The sequence below is a fragment of the Narcine bancroftii genome, chromosome 3 (genome assembly GCF_036971445.1).
Source record: "Narcine bancroftii isolate sNarBan1 chromosome 3, sNarBan1.hap1, whole genome shotgun sequence".
In the NCBI taxonomy this organism is placed as follows: Eukaryota; Metazoa; Chordata; class Chondrichthyes; order Torpediniformes; family Narcinidae; genus Narcine; species Narcine bancroftii.
The window spans coordinates 51,763,565-51,778,680 of record NC_091471.1 but is presented as its reverse complement, the minus strand read 5'-3'; the positions used below and the strand labels follow the sequence as shown (position 1 = coordinate 51,778,680).

At 39.5% G+C, this 15,116-nt stretch overlaps 1 protein-coding gene across 21 annotated transcripts in view; it reads right to left on the bottom strand.

Annotated features, from left to right (window-relative positions):
• The window catches only part of LOC138757165 (jerky protein homolog), a 40,695-nt gene that overhangs the window by 13,338 nt on the left and 12,241 nt on the right, over positions 1-15,116 (bottom strand). For 9 of the 21 annotated variants that reach the window (XR_011353385.1, XM_069924047.1, XM_069924056.1 and 6 more), the window contains 2 exons: positions 14,878-14,979; positions 430-551 (listed from right to left, as the gene is read on the bottom strand). The exons of 3 other annotated variants lie outside the window; for them this stretch is intronic. The gene's annotated coding sequence lies outside the window, so the exon portion shown is untranslated. Of the gene's footprint in view, positions 1-429; positions 552-12,404; positions 12,471-14,877; positions 14,980-15,116 lie in introns of all 21 variants that reach the window. 9 more of the 21 variants (XM_069924052.1, XM_069924053.1, XM_069924051.1 and 6 more) reach the window with 4 other exon arrangements.

The window sequence follows — 15,116 nt, the reverse complement described above, 5'->3', positions numbered from 1 at the left end:
TCTCTGTCGCACTGTCTGTCTTTATTTTGTATTTTTTCATCTTTACTTTCTAAATTTGGTGATTGTGCAAAGTACTTTGTGTCAGTTCTCATTATGTTTGTTCCGTTATTTGTATTGCAGTCTATGAATTGCTTGTTGCTGATCCCTTTTAGATCCAGTTCTTTGCATTATTTGTGTGATTCCAATATTGCAACATTTATTATTCTTTTTCAGATGTTGTAGAATTTATTTTTCTTGAATTCGTAAGGCCTGCCATAAACCAAATGGGAAAATGTAGGCATTATTCACTGCACTATTCAAATAAAAACCATCCCCTTGCTTAAAAATTTTCATTTTCAATTTTTGAGGAATTTGAGTTCAGAATTATATTGTTCTGCTTTTAGGGATCAAAGAAACAAAGTTTGGAATTGTACTACAGTACACAATTACCTGGTAATCACCCATGCCGTAGGTAATAAATATAACAGCTGGCAATCCAGTTGGCCACAGAACTACGCCATTAGAAATTGTTGCACCAGACATTGGTGAGTACTGTATTTTTATTCGTTTAGCTGAAATGTGAAATGGATGCTTAAATTGTTAAAATAATTCAATGTCCAACAAAGTGGCTGGTCGGCTAATGCGAATACAATCATACAGTAATATTAAAATAGAACCTTTGTAAATTACATTTCAAACTATTTGTTAAACCATGCAGAAAGAAATGAGAGTGAATATTATTATTGGTTGCTATCATTTGTGAGGAGAGGAATTCCCAAGAATGGCACTTTGACACCATTAGATGTTTTAATTTTAAAGCTTCAGTATACTAACATCCACTGCACATTGATTTAGAATACTTAAAAAGATTTTTAAAATTCAAAAATGAAAGTAGTAAACAAGTGATACTGAATGGGTCTGGAAGCATTTGTGGAGAGTGTTAATGTATCAGGCTGATAGTGTTTCATTTGAAATGGGTGAAGTATAAAAGTAAAACAATTTTGTTTTCTAGTAAATGTTAGTTAACTGTTGAACTGCTCTAAAGAGCAGGCTTCTCCACCTTGGGAGTGCGTTGGTTAGGCGGTTCATCTGCCATCTCTGTTTAATCCAGATCTGGATGGGGGTTAGTTTGACTTTCATTTTCAGACATTGAGTTAATTATGGAGCAGTACAGTGGAACAGCTAGTAGTTATCTTAAAGACATAATGGAAGGGCGGGTTTGGAGTTTGTGTGTTCTTCCACGTGGGTTTCCTTCAGGTACTTGCATGCAGGTTGATATGTTAATTAGCCACTGTTATGTGGATTGAAGAATTAAAGGAAATGCAGGAGAATGAAATACAGGGAAAATTTGTGGGGGGAATGGAATTGTTCTGTGAGCTGACATACACAGTGGGTCAAGTAACCTCCTGCAGTGTGGTGGGGAAATATTATTTTCTATTTGTCCAAAACCCACACTCATGATGATAGATTATTGGTTTCTGACAAGAAAGGAAGGCCAAACAGCCCATACTATCTAATGAAAAAAAAACCCTCTGGGTTAATCCCAATTTTCATCTTCTGGTCCAAATCCTTGAAGATTAAGGGATATTTAATATGCACCTAGGTACTTTTTAAATGGATATGGATTTCTAAAAGTTGGTGTTTTTTTAATGAGAAAAAGAACATTATCTAGAGCTCTCTACAGATCTACTGTCAGCATAAAAGCCTACTGTATTATCAGCAGATGAACAGAGGGACCTTGGGGTTCAAATCCATACATCCCTCAAGGTCATCAGATATTTAAGAAGGCCTATGGGATGCTGGGCTTCATTAATAGGGGGATTGAGTTCAGGAGACGTCATGTTGCAACTCTACAAATCTAGGATAAGACCACACTTGGAGTTATTGTGTTCCGTTCTGGTCACCTCATTATAGGAAGGGTATGGAAGCTATGGAGAGGGTATAGAAGAGATTTACCAGGATGTTGCCTGGATTGGGAAGCAAGCAAGGTTAGCAGATCTGGGACTTTTATCTTTGGATTATAGAAGGATGAGGGGCATAGACAGGGTGGAGACCCAGCACCCGTTTCCCCGGGCAGGATCAGCAAACACCACAGAGGACATATGTACAAAGTTAAGGGAGGGAAGTTTAGGGGAGACATCATGGGCAAGTTTTTTTTTACCCATAGAGTTGTGGGTGCCTGGAATGCCTTGCTGGGGATGGTGTGGGCTGAAACATTGGGAGAATTTAAGACACTCTGAGACAGACACATGGATGAAAGAAAAATAGAGGGATATAGGGTAGGGACTGTGTAGTTTTTTTTTAAGCAAGGAATATATGGGGGCCAAAGGGCCAGTACTGTGCTGTATTGTTCTATGTCTCTGTTACAACATTTCTGACAGTTCAGTCATTATTTTCTGCTTTGAGTTGTTTCAGTTCAGCTTGATCCTCTCTCAAATGTAAAAGCTGAGCCTGCTTTTGGATCTCCTGGAAGAATAAAAGTTCAATGGAATTATCAGTCAACATGGGAGTCCATACATTGAATTAAAATTTATCCTGGAATACTAACTTCAGCAAAATAATTCTGGTCTCTGGTAAGTTCAGTGGTTTGAGGTTGCTATTTGTGGTTTGTTTTGATTTTTCTGAGGAATATGGAGATCTGTTAACAGTTCTTGCTTCAACACTGACTACTGAAGAATCAGATTTTATCGTGGGAAATTTTTTTGTTTGTCCTTGTACAAAAGCTTGCTCTGATGCTTCTGGCAAGACTACAACAGTTGTCACTGCATTTCAGCATGTTACGGTCAGGTATTTGAAATCTGAGAACTTTATCTGATGGAAAATACATTAGTTCTTATTGATACTGTACTGATGCTGGACTAAATGTAGGGAAAATGTTTTACTTCTGCACACTAAGTTTAATTACAATAGATCAGATACATGTTTCATATTTTTAGTTAATGCATTTATGAGTAGAAAATATTGAGCAGAACAAATGGGTAAAGTGGCTTGCTGAGTCCTAAAGTATTAATCATTTTATGTAATGCATGACATTCATTCTTGCATTGAATTAAAAAAAAATCAAGCATGGTTAATGTTGTATTTAAGTGATACCAGCTGTTATAGTAGAATTGCAATTTTGTTCATGCATCCACATCTGTCTTTATTTGTCTTTTTGTATTTATTAGAGGTGGGAAGTTTCACTGATACACAAAGTTGTAAGAAGAGTGTTATAGTAAGCAAAATTAAATTTGCAGAGAATGGTAGTTATTGGCGTGAATGGGCTTTATGTACAGTACAACTTTAATTATCCAAAATTGGATTCTCCAAAATCCTCATTTATCTGATTTTTTTAAAAAAATTTGGATAAATGAGAATATCTGAAACATCAGAAATCCTCATTTATCCAAATTTTTTCCGGAGCCGAACTGATCTCACAGGTTAAAAAAAAAAATCACTCGACATGAAATTAGAACGACGATTGTCCTCGTTTCAGGTAATTCCCTCCATTCACTCTTTCCATTTCTTTTTTTTAAACCTTCCTCTATTGACTTTTCACTCTAGCTCTCCCTCTCAAACCATGTGCCACTGTCTCACAAATGGTCGGAAGATCCCTTGGCCCTGCATCATCAAAGGAGAATGGCCTTCAGCAGCGGGGACCTCGGGCTCCTAGCAGGAGCCTCGGTGGGGAGGTGTCGGTGTGAATTAATGCTTGAAAAGCCTTCTCTTGTTGTTTAAACATTGATACAAGTGATTTGCTGTTGCTACTAGGCAGTTTTTTTTAAAAATGACCAGTTCTCTGAAAAAAAACATTGATTGACGTACAGCCTGGTTGTACTGTATCAAAGCTTTGAAAACTGCTTCAGATGCTCCGCTTTCTCCCATCTTCTGATTCTGATTATAATCCAAAAATGTGAAATCTCACTTGTATAGAACATCACAGTGCAGGGCCTTAAACCATGATGTTGTGCTTACCTATCTAAACCTACTCCACAATTAGATCATTTTCTCCCTCACTGTCCATAACAATCTTTCTTTTTCTTTCATCCATGTGCCTATCCAAGAATCTTTAAAAGGCCCCAATCGTACCAGCCTCCTCCACCAGTCCTAGGAATGTATTCCAGACACTCTCCACTCTTTGTAACTTGAGACAAACATTTATATGGTATCTTTGTTTTAGCAAACGGCACGATGGTGATAAACCAAAAAAATGTCAAGTCATAATTAAATGGAAGGTTCATGTTCAAAACCTTAATCTAACCCAGTGGTTTTCCAACTTTTCCTTCCACTCACACACCACCTTGAATAATCCCTTCCTAATCACAGAGCACCTATGGCAAAGGGATTATTTGAGGTGGTATGTGAGTGGAAAGAAAAAAGTTTGGAAACCTCTGATGTTAACCTTACTCTTAATCTAAGAGTTGTGTTTGGAGGAGTGTCACATAGAAATATTAAGAGTGGGAAACCTTAACAACAGAAGTTACAGCTGCCTGCAGTGGAGACATTATTCAGTGATTTCAAGTTTGAGAAAGCAAGGGAAACTAGATGTGAATTGGAATAGTCCAGAGTTATCAAAAGTATGGATCAGAATGATGGGGAAATCAAAGATGGTGGTTTCAGTCTTCCCATAATAGGAGGATTTACTACTGGAAGGAGAATGTAAATGTAAAGTCCGGGATATCAGCCAAGAAAAGCAGTTTCCAGAAGAAAGCAACACAATGCACATTGTCTCAGCTACCAATCACTTAACACTGATGTACAAAAAGAAAGAAACTGCTGCTGAGCAGTTGGTGCAAGGAGAAAAGATGCTTCTCTAAGAACAGATTAAGATTTACAACCAGTCCTTCCATTGTGAAGCAACTTGTATGGAAGAATGTAATTTAAATTGGTTAACACCTCGGCCTTTTTACACTGCAGGCCAGCATTGACCATACTTGGACCCAGGTTAAATTCGCAGGAAGGCAAGACCTCCCGGGCCTTTCACTCCACAATCCAAATTCCCTGTAATTTGTTTTCCCAGCAATGGTGGGGGGGGGGGGGTGTGTTCCACCCCCAGTAATCATGTAGCATTACGCACTCACAGGAAGTCCTTCTGGAAGTCAGATTGCACAGTAATGGCAGACTAGGCTTTTCCAAAAATCAATAAAATTAATGCCTATATGCTTAAGTAAACTGATTAATTCAATCCACAATCCCATTGCACAAAAACCTCTCCCATATACTACTTGTTCCTTATAATTGCATCTCCACAGCCTTTAACAATTAATTGTGCATTTGCTGGGATTCATTATTACACAGACCTGCACTTCTTCCCCTCTCTCTGCACTATCAGTTCCTACTGAAATGACGACACAGTGACGCAGCACACAAGCGCTGACATCATAATGCTTCCCCTGCTCGGCCATTTGCCTATTCAGATTGCAGAAAGAGGACGGCGTGGGGGAATTACCTCGGTCCGCGGCCCTGGACCGGGGTAATTTTCCCGGGCCAAGATTTTCACACCGCTGGTTCACAGGAGGATTCCCATGAAAAGGCCTTTTGTCAACTACACCAATTACAGATTTGATTGGATGAAGAGCAGGATTCTATCTGTAAAAGCAGGTTCAATTAAATTGTTGTATTTACCAAGTAGTCAGCATACTTCTGCCAGAAGTATAATCACAAGAATGGTTTGGTTTGAAACAGTAGGAGTGAATGCTTTGTGCTACAAAGATAATTGTCATTCAATTTGAACATGGAAGTGGAACCGATTTTCCGGAAGAGTTATCCACAATTCTATTTCTCTGTCCTTTTCAGAAATTACTGATATACAGTAGAACTTTGATTATCTGAAATTGGATTCTCCAAATTCCTCATTTATCCAATTTTTAAAACAAATTTCAAGTAAATAAGGATATCTGAAACAAATCAGAAATCCTCATTTATACGAAATTTTTTGGAGCCGAACTAACCTCACACATTGAAAAAAAATTCACTCAACATGAAATTCAAACTAGTGTCCTCGTTTCAGGTAACTTCCTTCCCTCTCCATTTCTTCTTTCCCTTCCCCTATTGACCTTTCTCTCCATCTCAAACTGTGTGCCACTATTGCCCAGCCGCAAGCTGTCGGAAGAATCCCTCGTCCTGGGATCATCAAGGAGAGCAGCCTCCTGGGCAGGAATGGGACCTCAGGCTCAGTGGCATTCCCTCCCATCTCCCCTCAACACACCAGAACTCCCAATACTGACTTCAAACCCTTCCCTGGGCCTACTACCACACATGAACACTGGGCACACTGTTGAGTTGGGAGCTCCAGTGACTGGGGAGGCAGGAGCCTGCTGACTCACCAGTGAATGTTCCACTGGCCCGGGAAGCCTCCCTGGCATTCAGCAGCAGTGGTGGGGACTTGTCAAGGATTGGCGGTGGCATTGTGGCCAACAATTTTTGGTGAGAATTAAACATTATTATAATGCTTATAAAGCCTTCCCTTGTTGTTTGTTGTTGTTTCAACTTTGATATAAGTGATTTGCTGTTGCTACTGGGCTGTTTTTTAAAAAATGACCAGTTATCTGAAAAAAATGTTTATCTGACCTGACCATTTTCGATAATTTAAGTTGTACTGTAGATGTTATCGTTGAACATTTGTTACTGATTAAAAAAGTACTGCAAAAACTCAGAATAAGGAAACCGCTATTTTGAAGATTATGATATAAAAGCCCAAATGGTAGTGATTTGAACAGGATTTGAAATGATGACATGATTTTTAAAATGAAATAGTCGTGGTATTAGAGAGAATTAGTACCGAATGTAAATTTGTAGGCTGGAAAAAGCTGGCAGTTTTGCAAAATTTCTTCTAGCATTGTACTGTTGAGATAAATCGGTAATTGGTTGCCTCTGCTAGGGCTATATAAAACTCGGTTAGGCCACATTTGGAAGATATTGAGCAGTTCTCATTACCATATTGTCAAAAAATGTGGACAATTTGGCAAAGGTGCAGAAGATGTGGCTGAGATTAGAGAGTATTAACTATAAAGAGTTTTGGATAATCCTAGATTGTTTTCTCTGGAGTGTCGGAGGCCAAGGGGTGACCTGATGATGTATAAAATTGTGGGAGCCATGACTTTTTCAAAGAATGGAAGTGTCAAATAAATCCTAGACAGCACTGACTTAGCTGCAAGGCAGAAGGCTGAAAGCAGATTTAGAAGTCTAGGTTTTTTTTGGGAGGAAGGTACCTGGAGTGTGCTTAAAGGTGATGTGGTGGAAGCCAATATAATAGCAAAGTTTGAGGCATTTAAATAGGCACAAGTAGGCATGGGTGGAGTGGGGTGGCAGTATTTGGACTATGCACTTGTAAGATAGGATTAATTTGAACTGGCACCAGGATTGAAATGGACATAATGGGCGAAATGGCCTGTTCATAGGTGATCCGCTATGCATAATAATGCATTTGCTCACTTTGAAGCCAAGGTCTCCAGCAGAGTGGTAAATGCAGACACCTACAAGTATTTAGCTCTGTTTTAATCAGGATCCAAGTCCTGATGCTCAAAAGTATATCTGTAACCATCTCCCAGCCTAGTCAGTGCCTAATCTGCAGTGCAATTAGGAACAGATTGGATTTATGCTTCAATGCTGTCTACTTATGTTCTCTAGTAGCTCTACAGTCTTCTTCCTTGTTTCACAATGGACACCAGAAACATGGCAAACACTGACAGCTTTACACTTGGTAACAAAGAGATTTGTTTTACTATCAAATATTATTTAAAAAAATGCTACCTTTGATATAACATAACATAACATAACAATTACAGCACGGAAACAGGCCATTAGGCCCTTCGAGTCCGCACCGAACCAAACACCCCTTTCTAGTCCCACCTCCCTGCACAATGCCCATAACCCTCCATCTTCTTGGAAGATATTGAGCAGTTCTCATTACCATGTTGTGAATCCCTTACAAATAACCTGTTTAATTCTATTGAGAGATTTGAAAAATATAGATCCCCAAGGATAAAATAACTTTTAAATATCAGTAGACACTATTCTTAATTTTCAGTAAAGATTTATGCTCGATAAACATCATGGTTAGTGCACTGCTCTTACAGTGCGGCGACCGGGGGTTTAAAGTCAGCCCTGTCTGTAAAGAGTTTGTATGTACTCCCCATGTCTGCGCGAGTTTCCTCCCACCCTTCAAAATGTACAGGTGCTGTAGGCCAATTGGGTGACGCAGGCTTGTGGGCTAGAAGGGCCTGTATGTCTAAATTTAATTTTTAAAAATTACCTTGCAGAGGGATCAGCTGGAAAAAATGGCGATGGAATTTAATGCAGACAAGTATGAGGTGTTGATTTTTGAAGGACAACAAAAAAAAAAGGACATTCACGGTAAATGGTAGGGCACTGAGGAGTGCGAAGGTACAGAGGAATCTGGGAATACAGATACATAATTCCCTGAAAGTGTGTCACTTGTAAAGAGCTTTTGGCATAATGGCCTTCTTCAAAGTATTGAGTACAGGAGTTGGGATGTTAAGGAAAAGTTGTATAAGATGTCGGTGAGGCTAAATTTGGAGTGCAGTTTTGGTCACCTAACTACAGGAACAATATCAATAAGATAGAAAGAGTGCAGAGAATATTTACTTAAATGTTGCCCAGACTTCAGGAACTGAGTTACAGGGAAAGGTTAAACAGGTTAGGACTTTATTCCCTGGGATGATGTGATAGTTAAAATTATGAGGGAGATACAGAGTAAATGTAGATAAGCTTTTTCCACTGAGGGTAGGTGAGATACAAATCAGAGGACAGGGGGTTAAGGATGAAAGGGGAAAAGTTTAGGGGGAACTTGAGGGAGAAGGTCTTCACAGAGAGTGGAATGAGCTGCCAGCTGAAGTGGTGAAAGAGAGCTCAATTTTAACATTTAAGAAGAATTGAGGGGGAACTTGGTAGATGGAGAACCCTGCCCATAACTTTAGTGGGCAGAGTTAATTGCATTAAAATGAAGGTGATGCCAAGACTACAATATTTATTTCAGTCCTTGCCCTTTCTGTTGCCCCAGGGCTTCTTTAAGATGCTCAATGAATGTGTCAGAAAGTTTTTGTGGAATGTTAAAGTGGCTAGAGTCTCCATGGAAAAGTTGATTTGGGATTATAAATTGAGAGGTCTGAACTTGCCAATTAAAAAAAATATTATGGGTGGCCCAGTGAAGGTTTATCACCTCAACCTTTGAGGGAGGTTGTACCCTCTCCTGGGCACAAATTGGACGACACACAGTGGAGAAGATACCAGGAATGGTATATAAATGGGACACTAAATTGATATCAAAGAAAACAGATAACCCCATATTAAAACATGTAATTCAGTCATAGCAAAAAAATAAATCAATGCATCTAATAAAGGTGGAGATATTTCCTAAAGCACCCCTGACTCAGAACAAATTAATACCCCTGACTCTGGATAATAAGATCCTGGGGCGGAAGGTGATCAGATACATTGAGCATTGTTAAGACCAAGGGCATCTTATATCACTCGAACAGCTAAGGAATAAATATAATTTGTCTAATAAAACTTTATTCTGCTATCTTCAGCTAAGATCTTTCTTAAGGGATAATTTGGGACCGTCTATGGCCTTGCCCGTGTGTAGTGACATGGAGATTCTAATTCAAAAGGGGAATATGCGCAAATTGATCTCTAATTTGTATCTCCTATTCCAAAGTGAGGGTCCGAAGCCAGACTTAAAGTTTAGGGAAAGATGGGTAACAAACATGGGCACTGGTCTGACTTTGGCCAGCATGATCAATGCCAGGCACAGATTGCTGCAATACAATTTCCTGAATCAACTATACCTCACACCACAAAAATTACATAAATCTAAATCAGAAATTTTGGAAAAATGTGGTGTAGAGATTGGAACCATTATCCATTCAACCTGCCTGTATACAAAGGTGAGATTCGTCTGTGAGGACCTGGAGGACATTCTGAAAAAAAATTACAAAGGTGGATTTTCCACAGGATCTGGAATTGTACCTTCTGGGAAACATTATGGACATGAGTTTTAAACTGTCCAGATACCAAATTCAGTTTGTGAAGATTGCCTTGTCGGTAGCCAACAAGTGTATAACAGTCATGTGGAAGTTCGACTCCCAACTAAATATTTACACAATGGAATACGGAAATGCAGATCTGTATTCCCCTGGAGGAAATCACATACAATTTAAGGAGGAAATATGGCACATTTGTTAGGGTGTGGCAACCCTATCTGCAATACATTGGTATGCAAATATAATTATACCCCTTCTGAATAAAGGAAGTTCAACAATCTGTGCCAGTAGTGAAATAATTGAGATCAATGAGGTGGATTGTGGCACAGATGACATGCTCTTGTATTTTGTTGCGTATCTTTTTTATTTTAGGTTTCTTTGGGTTTTTCTTAAGTTCCCTTAAGGGTTTGTGGCTTTAGTGATAATTCATTTAATTTATATAATTCTTTTCTTTGTTGTGTTAGGGTATGGGAGGGATGGGAGAGGGGTAGGGGAAAAAATAGATTCTGAATATTATGTACTATTGTTGAATGAGATTGTTGGTATGAGTCTTTAAAAATCAAAAATATTCAAAAAAAATCTTATAAGAAGAATTTGGACAGGTACATGGATGGGAGCAATATGGAGGGCAATGGACTGGGTGCAGGTCAGTGGGACTAGGCAGAAAAAAATGGTTCAGCACAGACTAGAAGGGCTGTGATGTTCAAAGGCTCTATATATGAACATTCATCAACCTCTTCTTCCTGAGCCAGGACACTGTATCTGAAAAATATTCAATATTTAAAAATTCACTCTTTGCCTTGATTTGTAGCATACAAGGTGCTGTGGCTGATGTTCCTTTTGTGCGTACGAAACCTGTTACAATATCCTTGAATGCTAAAAATGTTCATTTATAAAAATCACCGTGTAACTTGTTAATTCCAATGAAAAAAATCCAGTTGCAATTTTACTTTTTTCATTAATCCCTCCCTACATTTTCATTCTTCTGTGAGAGCCCTCGTCCCAGCACATAGTTTGAGTTGGTTTCAGCAGACATTCCCTTCCCGCAAAATAGAAAACGGTTTAATGTCTTTTCACATCGTTAGAGTCATATCCATATATTTCCATCAATGTACAGTTACATTAACTCTCTGCTTAGCACCATAGACCACTGTGATACCTTGTCTTTATTCCTCTTTCTGTTGTTTGAGGGGAGTCACCCCGATCTCAGCACCTCAATGGTTGGTAATATATAGACTCTAGACTGTGGTCCTTCCCCACAATGCCCATGCATTAACTGCCTCAGTGTGTCCTTCAGACATACTCGTGGCAGCCTGGAATGTGCCAGTCGTTGTGGTGGGACACTAATAAGTTTCGAGCAGACTAAAGGGTGGGTTGGCTATCTTCCAGCAGCTCTGGATGTCTGTCTCTGCATCCACCCCATAAACCAGAGAGTCCTTTGTCACAATGCTGCTGGGGTGAACTGTAACCTTGCATCCTTTTCCACACACTCTTAGCAAATCTGCATTTTGCAAAGAGGTGGGTGACTGTCTCTATGCCACCGCAGTTGTTTCGGGGTCAATGTGAGTTGTGGGTGATATTTCTGTCACATAGGAAGGATCTGACCAGCAGGGCTCTCATCGTCGACCAGTCGGAGTCCTGGTGCTTGTTCGTGAGCACTGATGGTTAAGCATTCTGCCAGATGACATGGACAGTCCATAGTATCCTGATCTGGAGGATATTCACTGCTGACCACTGCCTAATTGACTTGTGGTCAAAGGTATCTGGAAATTTTTTTCCACAAAGGATATTACACAGCAACGGGCCCAGGCCCATCCTTTGCAACACCTAGGACAGGTAGAACCTCAACACACAGTGGTACGGTGCCCTTGTACTTTAGTTCAGTGCACAGCCTGATGCAGCTAAACATGAAGGTAGTCATCAGGATGTGGGCGGCATTGGGAATGCCCTTGCCTCTGCTGTCTGGCAACTTGTACATGGTGACCCTTCAGATCCTCATGTGAACCGGAAAACTGCTCTGGTGACCACTAGGGCAAAGGTGCGGGGATGTACCATACCTGCAACCTGCACAACAGTAGAGAAAACTCCTCACTCTTGATGACCAAATACTTCCCCATTATTGAGAGGGCCTAATCACCCAATTTTCACTGTTTTTTGTTGTATGCCTCAGCTCCTCCAAACCAGATCCCCAGCACCTTCAGGTAGACAGATCTGACTGTGAAGGGGATGGTGAACTGGTCAGACCAGTTATCAAAGAGCATTGCCTCTTTCTTCAGTTTATACTGGTGCCCGACGCAGACTCAAAACGACTGTAGATGCTGATCAGTCTGCGGAATGAACCTGGATGCCTCCACTGCCTCTTATGCGTGTGCACTTCTTGATGGATTCAGAATAGGGTGCTGTGCAGCACGCAAACAAGACAAGAGAAAGAAAGCAACCTACCTGAGTCCAGATTGATGAGGAAGTTATCTGTTTCCCATTCATTGTTTTGAGCTGTACTATGGATGCCTGTTTAGAGTAGTTTAATTCAATTACTGATTCCATCCCCAAAGCCCATTTCGGAGAGCAACTTGGTTAGCATTATTCTATTATGGTCCCAGTGACCTGGGTTTGAGTCTTGGGGTGTCTGTGTTCTCCCAATGTCTGCATGGGTTTCCTCTGGTTCTCGTTTCCTCCCACCTTTCAAATACATAAGGGTTAATTGTGGTATTTGGGTGGCATTGGCCTGTGGACTGGAAGGACCCATTACTATGTATATTGAAAGCTTTATCCTGGCCCAAGCTGACAGGACAGGTGTGCAATCCCCCCGCCCACCCCCCAACCCCTGCACATTGGCTATGGTATCTCTAAGCAGCGCGAAGCTGTCAGTGATTTTCCTGCCTGGAACAGTACAGCTTTGGTGTGTGTGGATCACCTGTTCCAGAGCAGATGTGACCCATTTGGCACTGGTTTTGGACAGGATCTCATAGTCAACATTTAACAATCAGATGGGTCTCCAATTCCTGATATCCTCCTCCTACCCCTTCTGTTTGAAGAAGAGGGTGATGATGTGGTTTCAGCAGCCAACTTGATGGTAATTTGGGGATTCTGTTCTTTACTCTTAGTAATGTGCTCTAGTTATTATTCAACCAGGACCTCATGCCTACTCTTTACTTTCTTGTTTAGCCCAGCATGAACTACCAGAACTCTGTCTGCCTCCTCTTTAATCCTTCAATCGTGATGCCCAATACTACCCATTATTTGAATTATGAATTACTACTACATAGGAACTGAGTTACAGGGAAATGTTAAACAGGTTCGGATTTTATTCCCTGGAGTGCAGAAGAATGAGGGGTAGAGATAGGGTAAATGTTAGGAGATACAAGCCAGAGGACGTGGGCTAAAGGTGAATTTTTTTTTAGTGGGGGGGAGACTTCTTCACACATAAAGAGGTGGGAATGTGGAATGAGTTGCCAGCTGAAGTGATAAATGTGGGCTCGATCTTAATAATTAAGAAGAATTTGAACAGGTACTTAGATGGGAGGGCTGTGGACTGGGTGCAGGTCAGTGGGATGTAGCTGAATAGTATGGCAATGTTAGAAGGGCAGAAGGGCCTGTTTGTGTTGTAATGTATTATGGTTCTATGGGAGTAATATTATACAGTTGCTTTTACCCTTGGACTGTCCACCAACTTTTTTGTGTGCTGTATTAGAAATTTATTATTGGAAGTTTACCTTTCAGAAAAAATAATCTAGGAAAGAATACACCTGTAAGTATTTAGGAATAGACTTTCCACTCTGCACATTATTTTATTGAGTCAATCATCCAAAATAGTTGTAACTTATGCAAAAGAATCTGGAGCCCTCAGTGTAAGCCCACTTTACACAAGCTTTTGTGCTACTTGGAAAACAAAAATACACAGTTCAATTAGATGGATCCACCCATTAAGGTGGCCAAGTTTTTCAGTTGCGTAAATATAGTTTGGGAGTTTCCACTTATTTCACAGGTCCTTTCAAGCAGCTTAAATTTAAACAAGCTCCCCTGCACACAAGAGTATCAATATTTTCAAAAGTTTGGATTTGTTTATTTGTCAATCTTTTATATTTGCTTCTACATAATTTGATTTCTCTATTTAAAATTCTTCTTCGCAGTTCATGGAAGGTTCTGAAGTTCACTATAGAATTGCTTAAAATTTTTAAAAATTGTGCATTAAAACATGGCCCAACTATACTGAAATAAAGGGGATTTAGGGTCTCCTTGAGCAATAATCTGCAGAGTGAAAACTAGAGGTTCTCAAAACAAGGTTTTGCTGATTGTGAAATGCTTATTATAGATGTATCGCTGAATCCTCTATGGAGGAAGTGGAGAACAAGTTGGATATGTTTTAATTAACCAGAAAGCCTTTTTCCCCATCTTAATTTGTTTAAACAAATGTCAACTGAAAAAAGGGAAATAAAATTGGGAAGCTTAGAGAAATTTTCAATCTGATGTCAGGTGTTGAGGCATTTTCTTTCTACTTATGGATTTTAATGGTTGAATTTCTCCCTGTGGTGAATGTGTTTTTACTATCATTTAAGTATCATGGAAAGAATTTTGGTGGTATGTGGTAGAATTGTATTGGTAAAATTGTGCTTTGATGGAAAATTGTAGGAGGATTAATAATTTCTGTTTGAGATGCACTGAAGATTTATGGGTATGTTGAATGTTGACAAACTGATTCTGAGTCACTGGATTACAGGTAGATCCCACTCAAGTAGATTTAGCATGTCAAGCTACATGCAGGAGTATCCAGCTTTAGCCATGCAAATGAGGTAAAGTTTATGATAAAATATTTTGATGTTGATTAGGAAAATGCACAAGTTCCTCCATGTATATTAATATAATTTACTTTTTCAGTGTTAAACTTTTTTTGTAATGTGAACAATACTGTACTTGCCATTTCAGTATCATGTTTAACTGTCAACTGAGCTTTCTTCTGGATGTATCACTGTTAATTTTTCATAGTTGGGTGACTGCACCATTGTATCTGTAAAATAAACTGGCAAAGGATAATCTGGGATTTGAACTATTTGAGAATTGAAATTTTAATGCACAGAATATAAAGTACCAATGTTGGATTCCTCAAATTATTTGGTAAATAAGAGAAAAAAAATCATTTTCAGAGAGTAAAATAGA